Source organism: Dromiciops gliroides, chromosome 4 (genome assembly GCF_019393635.1).
Source record: "Dromiciops gliroides isolate mDroGli1 chromosome 4, mDroGli1.pri, whole genome shotgun sequence".
Taxonomy (NCBI): Eukaryota; Metazoa; Chordata; class Mammalia; order Microbiotheria; family Microbiotheriidae; genus Dromiciops; species Dromiciops gliroides.
Genome location: NC_057864.1, coordinates 213883281 through 213903463, shown reverse-complemented (window position 1 = coordinate 213903463; position 20183 = coordinate 213883281).

The window sequence follows — 20183 nt, the reverse complement described above, 5'->3', positions numbered from 1 at the left end:
GGAGGGAGAAAAATTTGGAACTCTAACTACCCTTACATGTAAATGGAAAATAAAGTAAATGTTTGTTGAGAAAAAAAAAAGTTTAATTGAAATGCTCAGGTTGTGGGTCTCTTCGAAGGTGATAATATATTCTTGATTACTTAATACTTTCCAAAGCCAATATTTCTTTAGGTAGCCAATTTTCAAAGACTACAAGTTGACCAGAATGAATCCTAGCAGGAAATTCATACGTGAAAAAAATCCTTCTCCTACAGCACTCCAACAACTGTGGGTTTTCTTGTTTCTTATTGGATACGTGTAGATCTGGTAAAATCATAGATCATAGATTATAGGTAGGGTCACTTAGGTGGTGTAGCTGGAATCAGGTGGACCTGAGTTCATATCTAACCTCAGACACTTACCAGCTGTGTGACCCTGGGCATTTGCCTGATTGCACCCCCCCCCCCCAAAAAAAATTGACAAATATAGATCATAGATTTAGAGCTGGAAGGGATTGTAGAGGATATCTATCTGCTCCAGTCGTCCTGATGTATATCTTGCCATTGGACCCGGATGGCTCTGGAGGAGTAAGGCTGGTGACATTGCACAGCCCTCCCTTCACTTAAATCCAATTCACTGCAAGTCATGCCCTCCCTGATGTCATGGTCCTCTCCTAAAAAGGAAGGACAAACAACAACAAGAACAATAGCTCTCTCCTCCAGACAACTGAGCCAAAAGGGTTGGTGTGATTAAACAAGGGTCACATGTACTTTTGGAATGCTGCCTGGTAGAAGTCTCTCAAGCCCTTACTTAGTGGCATTTGATTGTGACCAGCTCTCTGGGTATCACCTATAGTTTTCCTTACTTCCTTAGGTATCACTATAGTTTTGGGGTCACATGGTTTTTGAGACAGAGCATCGGCATCCACATTAGATTTCTCTGGATGGTAGAATATTTTGAATTAAATTAATTCAGAGTTAATGCTGCTTACTCATTCCTGATAAACAACATCTAACTTGGCACTGGTCAAAATGGAATCAGCAGTTTGTTGTTGGTGCATACTTGAAATTTACCTCCATAATCAGAGTCTTTGAATTTTTTGGTGACAGCTCACTTCAAAGCTAAGAGCTCCAATTTTTATGTGGGATAGTGAGTCTTTTAGTCCTCTGTCACTGTCTTCTACTGTCAAAAATAATCAGTTCTGATGGCCATTACTGTCTTTGTACAAGACAAGGAACTTGGTACAAGGCTTAGGACCTTAAGTTAGCACTATATATAGGACAAAAGATTAGTTTGGATCTGCAGAGGCCAAAAATGTTACATATGAGGCAATTCATCAAATCTTTCAAAACTTCTTCACAGTTATCTGTAATTTGTTGACCTTTGGGAGAAATAAAACCTCAGTCTCAATAGTCTTCCCATGCAGAGTATGGATACTGTTATTGTATCTTTTTTTTTTTTTAGTGAGGCAATTGGGGTTAAGTGATTTGCCCAGGGTCACACAGCTAGTAAGTGTAAATATTTCCCAATTACTTTTTTTTTTTAGTGATGTTATTGTATCTTAATCCAAGCATCTCCAAATCATAGAATTAAGAATCTATGGTCCTCTTATGACCTTCCACTTTTGGTTCTCTTTAATCATATATCCACAAATAAGATGTCAGTTTATCAATAGCAGCATAATTCTTTATAAATGGGTAAGAGTAACCCCCACATCCTAGAAAGGTTCTTAAATGTGGTAGGCTTCTTGGACATGGCCAGTTAAGGAGTGCTTCCATTTTCTCTGGGTCAGTGTGCACTCCTTGCTGAAATACTACACGATCCATATTTTTTTTGTTTTTGTTTTTGTTTTTGTTTTTGTTTTTGTTTTTGTTTTTGTTTTTGTTTTTGGTAGGGCAATGGGGGGTTAAGTGACTTGCCCAGGGTCACACAGCCAGTAAGTGTCAAGTGTCTGAGGCTAGATTTGAACTCAGGTCCTCCCGAATCCAGGGCCAGTGCTTTATCCACTGCGCCACCTAGCCGCCCCCACGATCCATATATTTAATAGAGGTTTGGCAAAACCGGCATTTTTCAAAAAATAGTTTGAGACAAGCCTTCTCTAGTCTAGTGATTTCTTTCTTTGTTTTTGGGCAGGGCAATGAGGGTTAAGTAACTTGCCCAGGGTCACACAGCTAGTAAGGGTCAAGTGTCTGAGGTCAGATTTGAACTCAGGTCCTCTTGAATCCAGGGCTGGTGCTTTATCCACTGCTCCACCTAGCTGCCCCTAGTCTAGTGTTTTCTAAAGCAGGTGGCAGGACATAACCCCAGGAGGACAATGGTCTTACCCCAAACAGTAGTTTGACTAACCAAATGGAAGTCGTCCTGATGTATATCTTGCCAAATGGAAGGTGGGAAGACAGGTCATGTCACACTCTCACTGAAATAGCCAATTTGGGGATTTATCTTCAATACCTACCTTTATCCTTCAACACTTTCCAACATGTTCCTATTGTGTAAACTCTGACCTCCTATCTCTGAGCCAGGTGTTCGCTCTTTCTGGAAGTTATAAGCTACAGCCTCTGCTCATGTGTTATTGGGAAAATTCTGCATACCCACCCTTGCCTCAGATCATCTGGTAGGCAGGGCATTCACACCTTACAGAGGCTCAGAGGCAGGCCCTGTGTTTATGAGGCAGTGACAAGTGAGTGAAAACCCTATCCTTCCCTTTTTGGGAGTGGGATAGTGAGTCACATAGGATGAACAAGTATGGATGGATTGTGATCTGGATCACCGATCTTATTACATTACCCTTGCCCCCAAATCCACCCATCTTCCAGATTTCCCTCTTACTGTCAAAGTCACTACCATCCAGTCTATCAACCCAGGTTCTCACAACTTCAGGATAAACTAAAATAATATTTGTAAAGTGCTTTGCAAACCTTAAAGCACTATATAAATGATAGCTGACTGATAATCTCAGTCTCATCTCTGAGTCCTCATTTTCTCTCAAATAACAATAGCTAGCATTTATATTGGCTTTTAGGTTTGCAAAACACTTTACATGCATTACCTTCTTTGATCCTCACAATGGAGGCTGAGAGAGACTAAGTGACTTGCCCAGGGTCACATATCTACTAAGTGCTCAAGGCAGGATTTGTACTCAAGTTTTCCTTCTTCTAAATCTAGTGCTCTACTCACTGTGACACAGCTGCCTTCACAAGTCAGTTCAATTGCTAAATCTTTTCAGTTCTATCTCCACAAATTTCATATTTGGCCTCTTCTTTTCACTGACATAGCCACCATCCTAGTTCAGGCTTTCATCAGTTCTTGCCTGAACTATTTCAATAGCCTCATAATTGTTTTTCCTCCCACAAGTCTCTCCTCACTCTAATTTATCCTTTACATAGCTGCCAACCTGATTTTTTTTTTTTCTAAAGCACAGGTCTTACTATGTCACATTCTTCTCAATAAACTCTGGTGGCTCCCTATTGACCCTAGGATCAAATATTATTTCATCTTTATGTCACCCTTTTCAAATACTTATTTTTGTGTGGGTTTTAGAATGTACATGCTCATTAGTAAAGCTGTACGTTTAAATAATTTGTAAATTAGTCATTGGAAATGCTAAAAGTTTTTTGTTTGACTGATAAGGATATATGATCAAACAAGTTTGGAGACCATTGCCATGATTGATCTAATACTTTTATTAAATCTCTCTTCCTGTTTTTTTCAGTGTCTTTCCAAAACATTGAGGAAGAGGCAGAATTGAGATGGCAAAGTAGAATGTCATAACTGCCAAATATTCCTGAAAACTTTCCTACAAAATGACAGCAGAAAACATTAAACAGAATTCTGGTGGGAAAGCCAAGAAAAAGTCACAATGAGTGATTTTCCAGCCAAGGACAACTTAGGGGGATAGAAAGAGATATCTGCACACACTGGAATGGTGGCCGTCTGAAAGCATGGTGAGGAGGAAGTGGCACCAGGTAGTTGCTGCTATAGGCAGGAGTAGCAGGGAGCAGCTATGGAGGAATCAGTGGCACCAGTGCTCAAGGATTATAAGGGCACTGAACTGCAGGGCAATGAAGGTTAAGTGACTTGCCCAGGGTCACACAGCTAGTAAGCGTCAAGTGTCTGAGGCTGGATTTGAACTCAGGTACTCCTGAATCCAGGGCTGGTGCTTTATTCACTGCACCACCTTGTCCTTCATTCTTGAAGAGGACCATGGGGGCAGCTAGGTGGCGTAGTGGATAAAGCATCCATCTAGTTCCATCTAGCTGCCCCTTAGATACACAACATACAAAAGTAAATGATCATAGTAACCTAGTGTTTGATAAACCCAAAGATTCCAGATGTTGGGGCAAAAATTCTTTATCTCACAAAAAATGCCAGGAAATCTGAAAAGCAGTGTGGCAGAAACTAGTTATAGACCAACAGCTTTCAGTATATACCTCTATATAGAATAACATCTCTCAATATATAATCTCAAAATGGCTATATGATCTAGACATAAAGGGTGATATAATAAGCAAATTAGGGAAGAGTGAAAAAAAATTCTGTCAGATCTATGGGAAAGAGAACAGTTTATGACCAAACAAGAGATAGGGAGGATCATGGGAGGTAAAATGGATAATTTTGATTACTAAATTTAAAAGGGTTTGTACAAGCAAAACCAATGCAGCCAGGGGGCAGCTAGGTGGCACAGTGGATAAAGCACCAGCCCTGGATTCAGGAGGACCTGAGTTCAAATTTGGCCTCAGACACTTGACACTTACTAGCTGTGTGACTCTGGGCAAGTCACTTAACCCTCATTGCCCTGCAAAAAATAAACAAAAAACAAAAGAAAAGAAAACCAATGCAGCCAAAATTAGAAGGAAAGTGGGAAAAATTTTACAGAAAGTTTCTCTGATAAAGGCCTCATTTCTAAAATGAACTGAGTTAAATCTATGAAAATAAGAGCCATTCTCCAATTTATAGATGGTTAAAGGATATGAATAGGCAGTTTTTAGAAGAAGAAATCAAAGCTACCAATAGTCATATGAAATAAATGATCCAAAATCACTAATAATTAGAGAATTGCAAATTAAAACAACTTTGAATTACCACACCATAGCCATCAAATTGGCTAAGATGACAGAAAATTACAATAACAAATGTTGGAAGATATGTGGAAAAATTGAGACACTAATGCACTGTTGGTGGGGTTATGAACTTATCCAACCATTATGGAGAACAATACAGGACTATTCCCAAAGTGCCATAAAACTGTGTAGATCCTTTCACCCAGCAATATTGCTACTAGGGGGCGCAGTGGATAGAGCACTGGCCCTGGAGTCAGGAGTACCTGAGTTCAAATCTGGCCTCAGATGCTTGACACTTACTAGCTGTGTGACCCTGGGCAAGTCACTTAACCCCAATTGCCTCACTTAAAAAAAATATATATATATATATATATATATATATATTGCTACTAGGTCTGTATCCCAAAAAGATAAAAGGAAAAAGAGAAAGGACCCATTTGTACCAAATTATTTTTAGCAGGTCTTTTTGTGGTGGCAATGAACTGGAACTGAGAAGATGCCCATCAATTCAGGAATATCTGAACAAATTGTGATACATGATTGTGATTGAATACTGTTGTGCTGTAAGAAATGATGAAGGGGATAATATCAGAAAAAAAACTGGAAAGATTTATATTAACTGATGCAAAGTGAAGTGAGCAAAACCAGGAGAACGCTGTACACAATAACAGCAATATTCTGATGGTAATAAACTATGAAAGACTTAGCTACTCTGATTAATATGGTTATCTATGACAATTCCAAAGGATTCATGACAAAAAAATGTTATCCATTTCCAGATAGAAAACTGATGGACTCTAAGTGCAGATTGAAACATTTTTCTTCCTCCCTGCCCACAATATGTTGAATATGGAAAAGTGTTTTGCATGACTTCATATGTATACCATATTTCTTGTCTTCTCAGTGGGTGGGGGAAGGGTTGGACCTGAAAAAAAATTTAAAAAGAATAGAAATCCAAAATAATGAGGATACCTAGCTACTCCAAGACTTCCATATAATTCATATTATCTTCAATTACTTTCTCAATTAACCATTGTAAAGTGGTGGTTATCCTTGAGGTAATCTCAAGTGTCCAAACTGATAAAATCCAGATTGAGAAAATGAAAAATGTATTCTTCTACCATTGGAATCTGATAGTAACTACTGTGTAAATCTAACTAAAAATCCCTGGCTGCCTAAGAGACAATCCAGAGCACCTCAAATTCTTGGCACTGTATTCTGGTTCATATTAATATCTGGTCAGAGCTTGACAGTTCACGCATGGTGGTATGCCCTCAGTTTTCTTCTGTATTGCTACTATGCAGTATGCATAGTAGGTGCATAATGTCAGACAGTTACTGAACATTTTAAAGTGCTAATAAGTTCTGGGCATTGTGCTAAGTGCTGGAGATACAAAAAGGGGCAAAAATGAGTCTCTTCTCTCAAGTAACTCACAGTCTAAGTAAGGGAAACAACATGTAAAAATAACCATGTACAAACAAGATAAATTGGAAAAATCAGTGGAGGGAAAATACTAGAATTAAAGGGAATTGAGAAAGGCTTCCTATAGAAGGTTCGATTTTGTCTGGGGCTTGAAGGAAACCAAGAAAGCCAGAAGGTGAAGATGAGGAGGCAGAGAGTTCCAAGCATGGGAGATAGTCAATGAAAATTAAGGGAGTTCGGAGTGTCCTGTTCAAGGCAAAGCAAGGAGACCAGTGGCACTGAATGGGGAGGGGTGAGAGATGGGGAGTAAAGTGTAAGAAGAGAGGAAAGGTCGGAAGGGTTATGAAGAGCTTTTAAAACCAAACAAAGGGGGCAGCTAGGTGGCGCAGTGGATAAAGCACCGGCCCTGGAGTCAGGAGTACCTGAGTTCAAGTCCGGCCTCAGACACTTAACACTTACTAGCTTTGTGACCCTGGGCAAGTCACTTAACCCCAATTGCCTTACCAAAACAAAAAAACGAAGGATTTTATATTTAATCTTAGAGATGATAGGGAATCATGGAGTTTATTGAGTCAGTGGTGGATGGTGGGGGAAGGGGAACATGGACTTCAGGGAAATTATTTTGACAACTGAGTGGAAGATGGATTCAAAACTCTAATCTTGAGGAGATGAGGGCCAGCACTATGTAGGGTATCAGTTTTAGATGTGAGAAGGGAGAATATGGGAAAGATGCTGTAGAGATAAAATCAACAGGCTTTGACAACATATTAAATTTGGGGGATGAGAGAATGAGGAGTTGAAGATGACCTATAGGTTATAAGCCTCTCTCTACACTGGCTATATAGATAGTCAAAGTTTTCAAGTATTGGGTCCTAACTTTTTACTTACGATATCCTGCCAATACTTTATTTGTTTGGTTTTGTTTTTTTCGGGGCAATGGGGGTTAAGTAACTTGCCCAGGGTCACACAGCTAGTGAGTGTCAAGTGTCTGAGGCTGGATTTGAACTCAGGTCCTCCTGAATTCAGGGCCTGTGCTTTATCCACTTCGCCATCTAGCTGCCCTCGCCAATACTTTAAATAGACTGGAATTGATTCTACAGTTGGAATTGGTCCCTCAACAGTTAGATTTAGATATAACAGAGGCACAATGACCACTTTCCTGTTGACCATAATCTCTCTTTTTTTTTTTAGTAAGGCAATTGGGGTTAAGTGACTTGCCCAGGGTCACACAGCTAGTAAGTGTTAAGTGTCTGAGGCTGGATTTGTACTCAGGTACTCCTGAATCCAGGGCCAGTGCTCTATCCACTGTGCCATCTAGCTGCCCCGACCATAATCTCTTACTAACACTAGGTGGTGCAGTGGATAGAGCAAAGGATTTTGAGTCAGGGAGATCTGAGTTCAAATCCAGTCTCAGACACTTAGTAGTGGTGTGACCCTGGGCAAGTCACTTAACCTCTCTGTGCCTTGGTTTCCTCATCTGTAAAATGGAAATAATAACAGCACCTACCTATCACAATTGTTCTGAGGACCAAACGAGTTAGCATATATAAAACATTTTGTAAACCATAACATGTTAACTGTTATTACTGTGCTGGGTAAGTCATTTATACCATGCCGATACCTGCACTTGGGATGCCTTCCTCAGCCTTGAAAAACAACAAGCTCAGTCCTAAAGAAGAGAAAAGAAAATGCACTTCCCTACTCTCTTTCCAGAGAGCAGTTATGCAGAGGTTGCATCTTATAGGTACAAAACATTGCCTATATGGTCAGATTCTGTTGAAGTGTTGATTAATTTGTGCTGAGCGGCTTTTTTCCCCCCTTTTTTATTCTTTGTTAGAAGCTGTGAGTTTGGGGGGAGGAGAGGAGATGGAATATACTTGAAAATAAGAGTGATTTTTAAAACTCCAAAAGATATTAGTATAAATTTTAAGTGTCAGGGGTGTAATTTTTAACTTTCATACAAAGTTGTTGGAAATAAACTTTTATTTATCTCTTTTTTTACAGTACCTACATTTCCCAGTATAGTCCTTCTCCCTCCCATCCCCTCCCAGAACCTATCCTTTATAAGAGCAAAAAAATAAAAATAAAATAAAATGAGAGAGAGAGAGAGAGAGAGAGAGAGAGAGAGAGAGAGAGAGAGAGAGAGAGAGAGAGAGAGAGCAATTTAGCAAAGCTAACTGTAACAGGGAGACTGGCTAATGAGAGTCCCAACCATGGAGTCTGTATAGGGTTCTGCCTGCCAATTCATGTGAGTTGCTTGGCCATCCCAATTCCAGACCTGCATAATGGAAGTCCTTCTCTCTTCATTTTGAAGCATGCAAAGATACTCTGTGACTATTTCTAGTCAGCTTACCACGTGCCTTTTGTCTGGCTGTTGAACTAGAACTGAGCGTACATATAAAAGACACACACAAAAAACCGTATGGGAATAGCGGCAGTGTTATCTTTTTGCTGCTTGGTTACATTCTAGTGAGGAGAAATTGTTACCTACCCTCTGGGTGGGGAAGGAGCCTCTATCCTCCCTCACCTGGGTTGAGGCCCATGGACATGTAACAGTGCTGTTGCTTTCGTCTCTGTTGTGTCTATTCTTCAAGGCTCTTAGGTAGCAGAGTATTGAAGAAACCTACAATCTGATGAATAATGAAAGGTTGGGAGAGTGAGCTACTCATGGTCCAGAGACTAGAACTTATATAGGCACTGTTTTATGCAAGTAAGGGATGGACTTTATCTACTGGCTATACCACATTTGGAAATGAACTTGGTGGGGTGAATGCTTCAAAGCATCCATTTGAAACTTAAGTCCACTTCCAGGGCAGAGCCCAGATGGTGGAGGAAAGGAAGTAAGCTCTCAAACTCATGACACTATCGCTCCAAAAAACATCCAAATAATGCCATAGGACAATGCCTGGAGCAGCAAAACCCATAGAAGAATGTGCTGAACTCATCTTCCAAACCAAGGACAGCTTGGAAAGTCGGAAGGAGGAAGCTGCTGTGCTGAGACAAGACTGGAACCCAAACCCACAGTCACCCTGACACAGATCCAGTCCCAGGAAGGTTTCACAAGAGAAAGAGACCCCCAGAGCCTCTGAATCAGCTGCAGCACCAGTGTTGTCTGGAACTAAGCTCACAGTCTGGTGAGAGGGCTGAGCCCTGGGCTGGGGGGAGACTGCAGGGGTTTATGCTGGTGCTGAGGCAAAAGATGGGTTTTTCACCCCTGCTGGGAACCAGGAGTTGGCTTGAGTAGCAGTGGCCCAGGTGGGGGAGGGGCACAGACTTGTTGGAGCTGACAACCACAACACACAAAGTTGGTTGATTAGCAAGTTGGTCTGGGGTCATCTGTGGACCAGGGAACAGGCCAGGCAAGTGAAGAACCTGTTCCTTCTTAAATCATACCACCTGGGACTTCTGAAGCTTGGGATACTGCAGCCTGGAAACAGTGCCCCACTTTAAGGAGCTAAAAGTCAAGTAAAAGAAAGGCAAGATGAGCAGACAGAGAAAAGCGAGGACCATAGAAAGTTTCTTTAGTGATGAAGAAGATCAAGGTGCACCCTCAGAGGAAGATGTCAATGTCAGGGCCTCTATATCTAAAGCTTCCAAGAAAAATATGAATTGGTCTCAGGCCACAGAAACTTAAGTCCACCTCCCCAGGGACCAAAAGGGCAAAAAAGAGAATGTGCCTACTTTGCCAGTTTGGAGAGGTATATTTATACTTTCGGTCTTGCTATATCTTTTCAGTAATTATATCTTTTCTAACAGTTAATTGATATATTTTTTGTTTTTGTTGGGCAATGAAGGTTAAGTGACTTGCCCAGGATCACACAGCTAGTGAGTGTCAAGTGCCTGAATTTGAACTCAGGTCCTCCTGAATCCAGGGCCAGTGCTTTATCCACTGCACCACCTAGCTGCCCCCTCATATCAATTAATTTTTGTAAAAGACAGCTACTCTGATCCAAGAAAATTCCAGGGGACTCATTATAAAAAGTTCTATCTGTTTCTAGAGACAGAACTGATGAACTTTTGAGGGTAGATTGAAGCATATTGCTTTTTACTCTATTTTTTTTTTTTTTGCTTTTTTGCAGCATGGCTAATATAGAAATATTTTACATAACTTTCCATATATAATGGGTATCATATTGCTTGCCTTCTCAAAGGTTAGGGGAGGAGCTTGAGGGAGAGAAAGAATTTGTAACTCAAAATTTAAAAAGTGAATGTTAAAAAGGAAAAGAAAAAAGAAAAAATATAGCCACTGTCATTTAGGTATGTATTCACTGGCCTCCTGTGGAGTAATATGTATCATTGTTTATAATTTTGCATGTGGGTAGGGGTGAGCAAAGAGGGACAAATGGAAGTTCCCTGAGTCAGTGGAAATTGTCTAGTTGGCCTGTGGCTTTACTGAGTTTACCTCTTGTCCCCAAACCCCATATCTGTTAAATCACAGCGATTCCTCCTCCCCAGGACATGAGGACACAGTGATTGTACAGTAGGTTTTACTTTATATTTTTTGGACCCCAGTGCCCATGAATGCAGTAATTTACCTTTAATGGTACGGTTTCCTACATGGGAAGGAAGGAAACAAACATTTATTAAACACTTATTATGTGCCATGTACTGTGTTAAGCACTTTATAAATATCATCTCCTTTATTCCTCACAACAACCCTGGGAGGTAGGTGTTATTACTTCCTTATTTTATAGATGAAAAAACTGAAGCAGATAGAAGTTAAGTGAGTTGACATGGGTCACACAGCTAGTAAATGTCTGAGCCTAAATTTGAACTCCAACCTTCCTGACTCCAGGTTCAGTGCTCTCTCTAGTATACCACTTGGCATGGGTAGAGTGCTCAGACATGCTCCCTCCTCACCTAAAACATCACATCACTGACCAGATGAAGAGGAGCCCCTGGCTTGTTTTCAGAAAGAAGGATGGCTTGTGTTGAGAGAGAAAGCTAAGCAGCTTCTAGAGGCCCAAGTCTGATCCTACAGGATTCAAGGTGACTTTCCTTGGAATTGGATGTGTAAAATATTTTTGCTAACTAGGGCTAATTTGGGGGCTGAAGCTGACTGGAGGACTAATCTGGGGACTTTTGACTATTTGGCTATCTGACTGCGTTTAATTTAATGTGGGCTGTTTATAAAGTTCCACCACACTGCTCCACTCCCAAAATGATAAGCAAAATGTTAAGAAGCCTCTTAACTAAATAATCAAAGCAGAGTTTATTTATGAGATACTATTGAAAATTAAGAATACAGTGAAATAAAATGTACAACCTGACTGCTTTCCTGCGGTCTCTTTCCACTGCATCTCTTTCCCACCTGCTGCGCTTTGAACTTCTTGAATACAATAAGGGCCTTAGCCACCTGAGGCCTTAGGGCACTCAGGTCCTTTATTCTAACTCCTCTTTATCTTCACTTTCTCCAACCTGTACCTTGTGCTGACCTGCTTCTGTGCTTTCCATTGCCTCCTGTTCAGTCTGTCTTCTGCTGCCTTTGCTCCTAGTCCTGCGTTGCTGTTCGTCTCGTGTCACTGTAGCCTCAAAAGCTGTTGCCAACTTAGGTAGCACATTCAAAGAGGAGATAGTCCTGCTGTATTTAATCATGGTCTGGAGCTTAGGAAGGACATTGATATGTGTGTGTATGGGGAGGTGGTGGTCCCAGAATGGTAGGATCCAGAGGGTGACTAGAATGTGAATTGCCTCAAGATCGGATCTAATTAACTATAGCAGTTTTCCTGCTATTTGAAAAGGATAGCCACTGAGGCTACCTTGAGGTGATTCAGCTGAGCAAAGGAAAGGAAAAAAATTTTTTTTTGCTTGAGTTACCTATTGTGATTTACTCATCCAAGCATCAGAGTACCCATGGAAATCCTCATGGCTGCTTTGTACTCAGGTGATGAAAAAGTGACCTTATGGGGGCAGCTAGGTGGCGCAGTGGATAGAGCACCGGCCCTGGAGTCAGGAGTCCCTGAGTTCAAATCCAGCCTCAGACACTTAACACTTACTAACTGTGTGACCCTGGGCAAGTCACTTAACCCCAATTGCCTCACTAAAAAAAAGTGACCGTAGGAGTTTAAGATCTTAGTTCCCTGAGTCAACCAAGTCTTGAAAATATTTTGGTACCTTTTAAGGGAAAATTAGCCTAACCTCCATGGGATCAGGGGTTGAACTATTGCTACTACCACAGGTGAACATGACAACTGTCTTCAAGTATTTCAAGGGCTATCCAATAGAGGAAAAATTAGACTGGATTGGCTTTGACCAAGAAGAACAATGGATAGGAGTTACAAAGATGTGGATTTTGGCTTGATATAAGGAATAACTTCTTATCCATGGGAGCTATCCAAAAGTAGAATGGGCCTCTTTAGAAGATAAATTCCTCTTCAATGGAAGTCTTAGGATAAAGGCTAGATGACTATTTGTTAGATAGTTATAGAAGGATCCTTTCTTTCTTTCTTTCTTTCTTTCTTTCTTTCTTTCTTTCTTTCTTTCTTTCTTTCTTTCTTTCTTTCTTTCTTTCTTTCTTTCTTTCTTTCTTTCTTTCAGGGCAATGAGGGTTAAGTGACTTGCCCAAGGTCACACAGCTAGTAAGTGTTAAGTGTCTGAGGCCGGATTTGAACTCAGGTCCTTCTGAAATCCAGGGCCGGTGCTTTATCCACTTCACCACCTAGCTGTCCCCGAAGGATCCTTTCTCAGGTATGGGTTGGACCAGATGGTCTCTTAAGCCCCTTTCAACCCTGAGATTCTGAGATTTCCAAACAGCATAATTTAATTTAACATATATTATTGGAGCACCTGCTATGTCCCTACTGCTGTACCTGTTGCCACTTCTACATTCTCCTTTTGCCTCCATCACACAGCAGGATCTTTGCCAAGAAAACCACAAATGGGTCAAGAAGAATCTTTTGAGAATTACTTCAGCTAAAACTGTCACACAATTCAGATCATGGTGGTTATTGTCTATTAGCTGCCAGGTCAGTCTCCTTTTCTCAAGAAGTTCAGTACCTGGGTTACTAAAACTACTCTCTCCAAAGTTACTAATCAGTTTAATTATCATCTCTTGTTGACTTGCTGGTTTATATATTCAGCTCCAGACTCTCGGCTGAACTCCAGCCCCAGTTCCCCAACTACCCAATGGATATGTCCTAGAGATGGCTCAAACTCAATCTGTCTAAAGCAGAGCTTAGAATAGTAGAATCATTGCTTAGAGCTTGGAGAGATCTTATGCATTATCTTATGCAATCTCCTCATTTTATAGATGAGAAAATTGAGGCCAGAGAAATCAAGTGACTTGCCCAGTCCTCTATCAAATTTTCCTTTTTCTGTCAAGGGCAGTATTACTCCACATTTACAACACTGGTATTATCTTAAAGTCCTTCTTCTCAATCATTCCACATATCTAGTCAGCTGCCATATCTCTCTATCTCCACTTCTACAATATTTCTTGCACTCATCCCCTTCTTGAAATTCACCCAACTGCCACATAGTTCAGGCCTGTGGAAATTTATTTTGATTTGGGGACCCTACCTTTGGACTGAGATTGGAAAGCCTTAGGCCCTCAGGGTCTCTTCTGTGTGGGAGAGGCTGGTGCCCCTCCTCCTCAGCTTCAGCTGAGTCAAAAAGCCCCATGGGCTGTACAAGACGCCAGGTCAGACAGCTGGGGGGATAAAAAGCCCCCAGCTCCCTCCGACCTGAGCGGAGGTATCTGAGGCACAAGCAACACCCCCCCCCCAGTTGCAGCCCTAGCTAGCAGATTAGCTTGGTCTGTGGGGGTGCAGGAAGCCCCGAGATTTGAGTGGAGAGAAGAAAAGGTATATATAGACCTGGGAGTTAGATTAGAAGGGATCTGTCAGGGGGGACAAGACGAACAGTAACGCAGGACTAAGAGCAAGGAGGAAAGGCCGGCGGACAAGATTAAGAGAGGCGGATAAGATTAGAGGGGCGACAAAGGAGGCAGAGGACAAAGCAGACAGACAGAACAGGAGGCAGTGGAGAGCACAGAAGCGGTCAGCACAGGGTACAGGTTGGAGAAAGTGAAGATTAAGAGGAGTTAGAAGAAAGTAGCTGAGCAGGGAAAGTGCAGCGTGCCCTGAGGCAGGAGGTGACTAAGGCCCTTATTGTATTCAAGAAGTTCAAAGCGCAGCAGGTGGGAAAGAGACAGCAGGAAAGCAGTCAGGTTGTGCATTTTATTTCCCTGTATTCTTAATTTTCAATAGTATCTCATAAATAAACTCTGCTTTGATTATTTAGTTAAGAGGCTTCTTAACATTTTGCTTATCATTTTGGGAGTGGAGCAGTGTGGTGGAACTTTATAAACGGCCCACATTAAATTAAACGCAGTCAGATAGCCAAATAGTCAAAAGTCCCCAGATTAGTCCTCCAGACAGTTTAGTCCCCTCAAAATTAGGCCCAATCAGTTAAAATATTCTCACAAGCCCTTCAACATCCCTTCCCTGGACTATTGGCAATGGTCTCCCAATTAGTCTCCCAATTTCAAGTCTTCCCCCTATTTAAATCCATCCTCCACATAGCTATTGAAGTGATTTTTCTTTTTCTTTTCTTTTCTTTTCTTTTTTTTTTTTTTTTTGCGGAGCAATGAGGGTTGTGACTTGCCCAGGGTCACACAGCTAGTAAGTGTCAAGTGTCTGAGGCTGGATTCGAACTTAGGCCCTCCTGAATCCAGGGCCAGTGCTTTATCCACTGTGTCACCTAGCTGCCCCATTGAAGTGATTTTTCTTAAGTGCATATCTGATTGGTTATCATTTTGTTGTTGTTGTTTGGTCATTTCAGTTGTGTCTAACTCTTTTTTTTTTAATATTTTTTTTATTTTTTGGTGAGGCAATTGGGGTTAAGTGACTTGCCCAGGGTCACACAGCTAGTAAGTATTAAGTGTCTGAGGCCGGCTTTGAACTCAGGTACTCCTGATTCCAGGGCCGGTGCTCTATCCACTGAGCCACCTAGCTGCCCCTGTGTCTAACTCTTGAAGACCCATTTGGGGTTTTCTTGCCAAAGATACTAGAGTGATTTGCCATTTTCCTTTCTAACTCGTTTTAAAAATTATTTCATTTTATTTTTAATTTATGGAATAAAGCAAGAATTTCCATACCATAGAATAATCAAAAAGATGATTGCATATGAAACTGTAAATCCATTATGTACAACTTGCTATTTCTTTGAAATCTATAATAAAGTTATCATGTACATTTATTTCCTTCCCCCTTAGAGATGGCTACCTTTAGACACAAATCTGTGTGTGTATGTAAAATCATTCTATGCATACTTCTATATATCAATTCTTTCTCCGGATGCAGATAGCACCTTCCTTCATATGTTCTTTGTAGTTAATTTTACAGCTTGTTTTATAGAAAAGAACTACATCATTATCCTATTCAGTAAACTTCAGCAAGCTTCTTATTGCTTCTGAGATAAAATAGAAATTCCTATCTATCTTTGACTTTTAAAGCCCTTTTAAAGCCCTTTTGTCCAGTCTCATTCCTGCACTCTCTAGACCTCTGGTCTTCTCTCAATTCCTCACAATCACACAGGGTCACAGAGAGTCAGGTAAGATTGAAACAACTTGATGACAACAATGACAGCAACTGCTGTTCTCATCTCTATGCATTTACTCTGGCTATCTATCCCCCATGCTTACAATGCACTCTTTCCTGACTTGCATCCTACAGAATCCCTAACTTGCTCCAAGCACCACTTTCTAGAGGAAATCTTTCTTGTTTTCCCTAACTGCTAGTCTTCTTCCTTTCCAGCTACCTTGTATATAGCTATTTTGTATTTGGTTGTGTTTATTCTGTCTCCACACGTTTCTACAGTTTTCTCTTCCAATAGAGTGTAAGCTCCTTTAGAGCAGGGACCATTTCATTTTTTTTGTCTTTGCATTCCCAGTGCCTACCACAATTTCTGGCACATAGTAGGTACTTCATGTTTATTGATTGACTAAATGATTGAGTACTTTAATGCTACAACCACTCTATCTTAGAAACTTCACAGGTTTCTGTGGGTGGAAAAAATTAGGCACACAACTGCCAACCTGAATGAAAATCTTTTCCTAACCAACCCAGGCGAGTTGGAAGATGGGATGATACTATTGCTCGACTGTATTTGAAGGTTTTTCAGCATGGTAGGAACAGTCAGAACTTGCCCTCCACTGTCACAGCCTTTGACAGCCAGGGTTCCATTCACCTCATGATGAGACATCAAGAGAAGAAATGTAATGGGGAAAAAAAAATAAGGTAGGGAAGATCTTCTGATGCCTCCATCATCTGCAAGAAGCGCTTCTCTTTGTGTAAAGCTAGCTATCTTTGCATTTTCTTTGCTTGTAAAGTTGGTCTTTTCCTTTGTGTATCTTTCTCCCCTGTTAAGCAATTTATCAATCAATTATTAGCTAGACAGCTAGGTGACTGTAGTAGTTAGAGGCTGGACCCAGAATCAGGAATACCTGGGTTCAAATCCAACACAGACACTTACTAGCTATGTGAAGAAGAGAATTGTCTGGAGAAGAGAGAAATTAATGGATTTAAGGGTGATGTGGGATGGAATTTAGGGTCAAATTGATTGTGAGTCATCCCAAAAGAATTACAAGACTCGGTGATTCAGTTTCCCAAGTTTTATTGAAAGACTGTTGACCACAGGGAGAGAACCAAAAGAAATATAGAAAGGTATCTCCCGAATAAGGAAAGAAAGTTATATTTATAGTATGGATAAATTGATTATCCTGACAGCAATTTTTTTTGGTGGGGCTATGGGGGTTAAGTGACTTGCCCAGGGTCACACAGATAGTAAGTGTCAAGTGTCTGAGTCTGGATTTGAATTCAGGTGCTCCTGAATCCAGGGCTGGTGCTTTATCCACTGTGCCACCTAGCTGCCCCCAATAAATTAATTATCAATCTCATAATAATGTCCACTTTAGGGAGGTACAGAAAAGAGCTTATCCTAATTTGGAGTTCCTGGGGTCCTAAGCCAGCCCCCGAGGTGGGTACCTTTTTCCATGGAGGTGTGTTTTGGCGGTTTACATGTCATAAGGTGAATCTGGGGACAAATTTGACCTTTTGTGCGCATGTCACTTTTTGATTCCCATGTCCAGTTTCAAAATATTTTCATTTATCAGTTTGAATTTCTATACCCTGTCAGTATATCATTGTTATCTGCCTCTGTATGTTCTTGTTATGGGTACTGATTAATGTGGGTAGGGAGAAACTAGGCCTTGACTTGTATTAATGAAGACTCAAATCTTAAGTTATCCATTAACTGGGGTCTGAATCCCTCTTAGAGCTCATATCTAAATTAGAGCTTGGGTTTTAGGTTTTTCTGTTAACCCCTTTTTTTTGTCTCCTACATCAAGGGTACATGAATAGGGGATGGTTTTATCAAGGAGGACAGCCACCTATTGATCAGAGACTGGAATGAAGGGGAGATAGAAGATGATGGTAACAAAGGAATGTGAGATGGGGAAAAGAGAAAATGGGCAAATGGTCTTTATTTCTTAGTGTGTGTGAACTACAAAATAAAGTTCTCATTACAAGGGTGAAGATTTGGGGGAGGGGATGTACTGGGAAATTAGATAAATTAATAACAATAGCTAGCAATAATATAACACCTTGGAGTTTACAAAATGCTTTAGAATTATCTTCTTTTATCCTCCCAATAACCCTGAGAGGGAGGTGCTTTTTACACCGACTTGAGCAGTGACATATGGCTGTTAATTGTTGGAGGCCTTGTACATATGTAACCTATATCAGATTGTTTTCTGTCTTGGGGAGGGGGGGAGGGAAGGGAGGAAAGGAGAAAAATTTGGAACTAGAAATCTTATAAAAACAAATGTTAAAACTATCTTTACATGTAACTGGAAAATAATCAAATACTTTTATGATTAAAAAAAATTGTTTGAGGCCAGGTTTGAACTAATTCACATCTTACTAAACCTAGGTCTAGTGCCCTATCTACTCTGATACCTAGATGCCTCAAGTGGGTTGGAGTTGTTGAGAAAGGGAGAGAAGAAAGCTCCACTTTGTTCAGTTTCCTGGAGCCTTTGAGTCTATTTGAGCTTTGCAGTAGTTTTGAGTTCTTTTGGCTTCCAGCTTTGAGAGGGAAGATGGAAGATGCCAGCTCCACTTCGGGTAGTTGAAGGAAAAGACTATGGGAAGAAACTAACATGAGAGAAGTTGGCAGTCTCTGTTATATCCCTATTCTCAGTTTGTTACACTGGAGATTTCAGGGAATTTCCTCTTGGGTGAGATCTAGGACTCTCTCTCTTGGTGGAGTTGTTACCTCACTACCAATGGGAAAGTTTCTTCACTCTGTATTATCTGGTCCATATTCTCCTATATATACCTTTTCTGATTTCTGTTTTGCTATTGAATTGGATAGATTTTGTGTGTGTGTGTGTGTGTGTGTGTGTATGTATGTATGTGTGCTGGAAAAAATGAGTTCAGTTTGGTGTACCATTGCTATGGTGAGTGGGACAGAGATGATTAAGTTTGAGCATAACTGCTTTGCTTCTGTGAAGACTTAGTTGAGATTAGATAGCATAAATTTGTAGTGAGTCTTTTCATTATGGTTTCACAACTTCCTCTAGTTCCATTCATCAGCATGTAAATAGGAATAAAGGAGGATTGTGGGAGTAATTCATGATTTGAGTTTGGGAAGGGATGAATGGTAATAGGACAAGAGAATTAGGGATTTAAGAATAGATAGTGGGGGGCAGCTAGGTGGTGCAGTGGATAAAGCACCGGCCCTGGAGTCGGGAGTACCTGAATTCAAATCCAGCCTCAGACACTTGACATAAGTGTGACCCTGGGCAAGTCACTTAACCCCCATTGCCTCACAAAAAACCAAACTAAAACCAAACAAAAAAACAACAAAAAGAATAGATAGTGTAGAACTGAACTGGATCACCAATTGGTAGAGAGGGAAGGAAGAAGACTATAGCCAGAGTGGAGGGGATGGTCTGAGAAAGTACTGAGTGGTAGAAAGATTAGAGGTCATGAGAAGGATGAAGTTTATGGTTAGGGGAACAAGACAAAGAGAGATAGACTGTTAATAGACTATGATCAAATAAAGGAAGACTTGTGGATAACAGAATCAAGGTCATGACTATCTTTGTGTTGAGATGAAGTTGAGGAGTAGGTCATATCAAGGAATTCAAAAGCTGAGTAATATTCTGTATGTTGAAGTTCCCTTGTATGAAGGCAAACTCCTCAGGATAGTGTGGTAAAATAATGGAATTTGACAGATGCCCAGGGGTACAACTTGATTGACTTAGTAGCATTTGAATTGGGTGTGAATGAGAAACTACCAAGTACCCACTTAAGACGATTAGATTTTTAGCCACCTAGTTTAAACTTGGCCAACTCTGAGAAGGAGTGTCCTCAGAGGCTGTGCAGACTGCATCATCAACAGGGAACCAGTCTCAGCCACACTACTTGAAGGACCTCCCCTTTGGGGGAGGGAGAAGGTAGAAAAAGGGACCCCAACAGGAAGTGGCTCACACTCACTCTCTCAGTCTCTCTCTGGCCTTGGAGGAGCATTTGGAGTGGGCTAGAGATTGGCTTCTGACTCCCATAGAAATTACAGACCCCTGGTGGTGAGTTAAATCCAGCCCTTTGAATTAGCTGAGCTGAAAGCAAGTTTGGGTTTGAGACAGCCCTCGCTAGAGCCAAGGAGATTATCCATTTTCCTTTTTCCCTATTCCCTTGTCATTGGCTTAATTAATTTCAC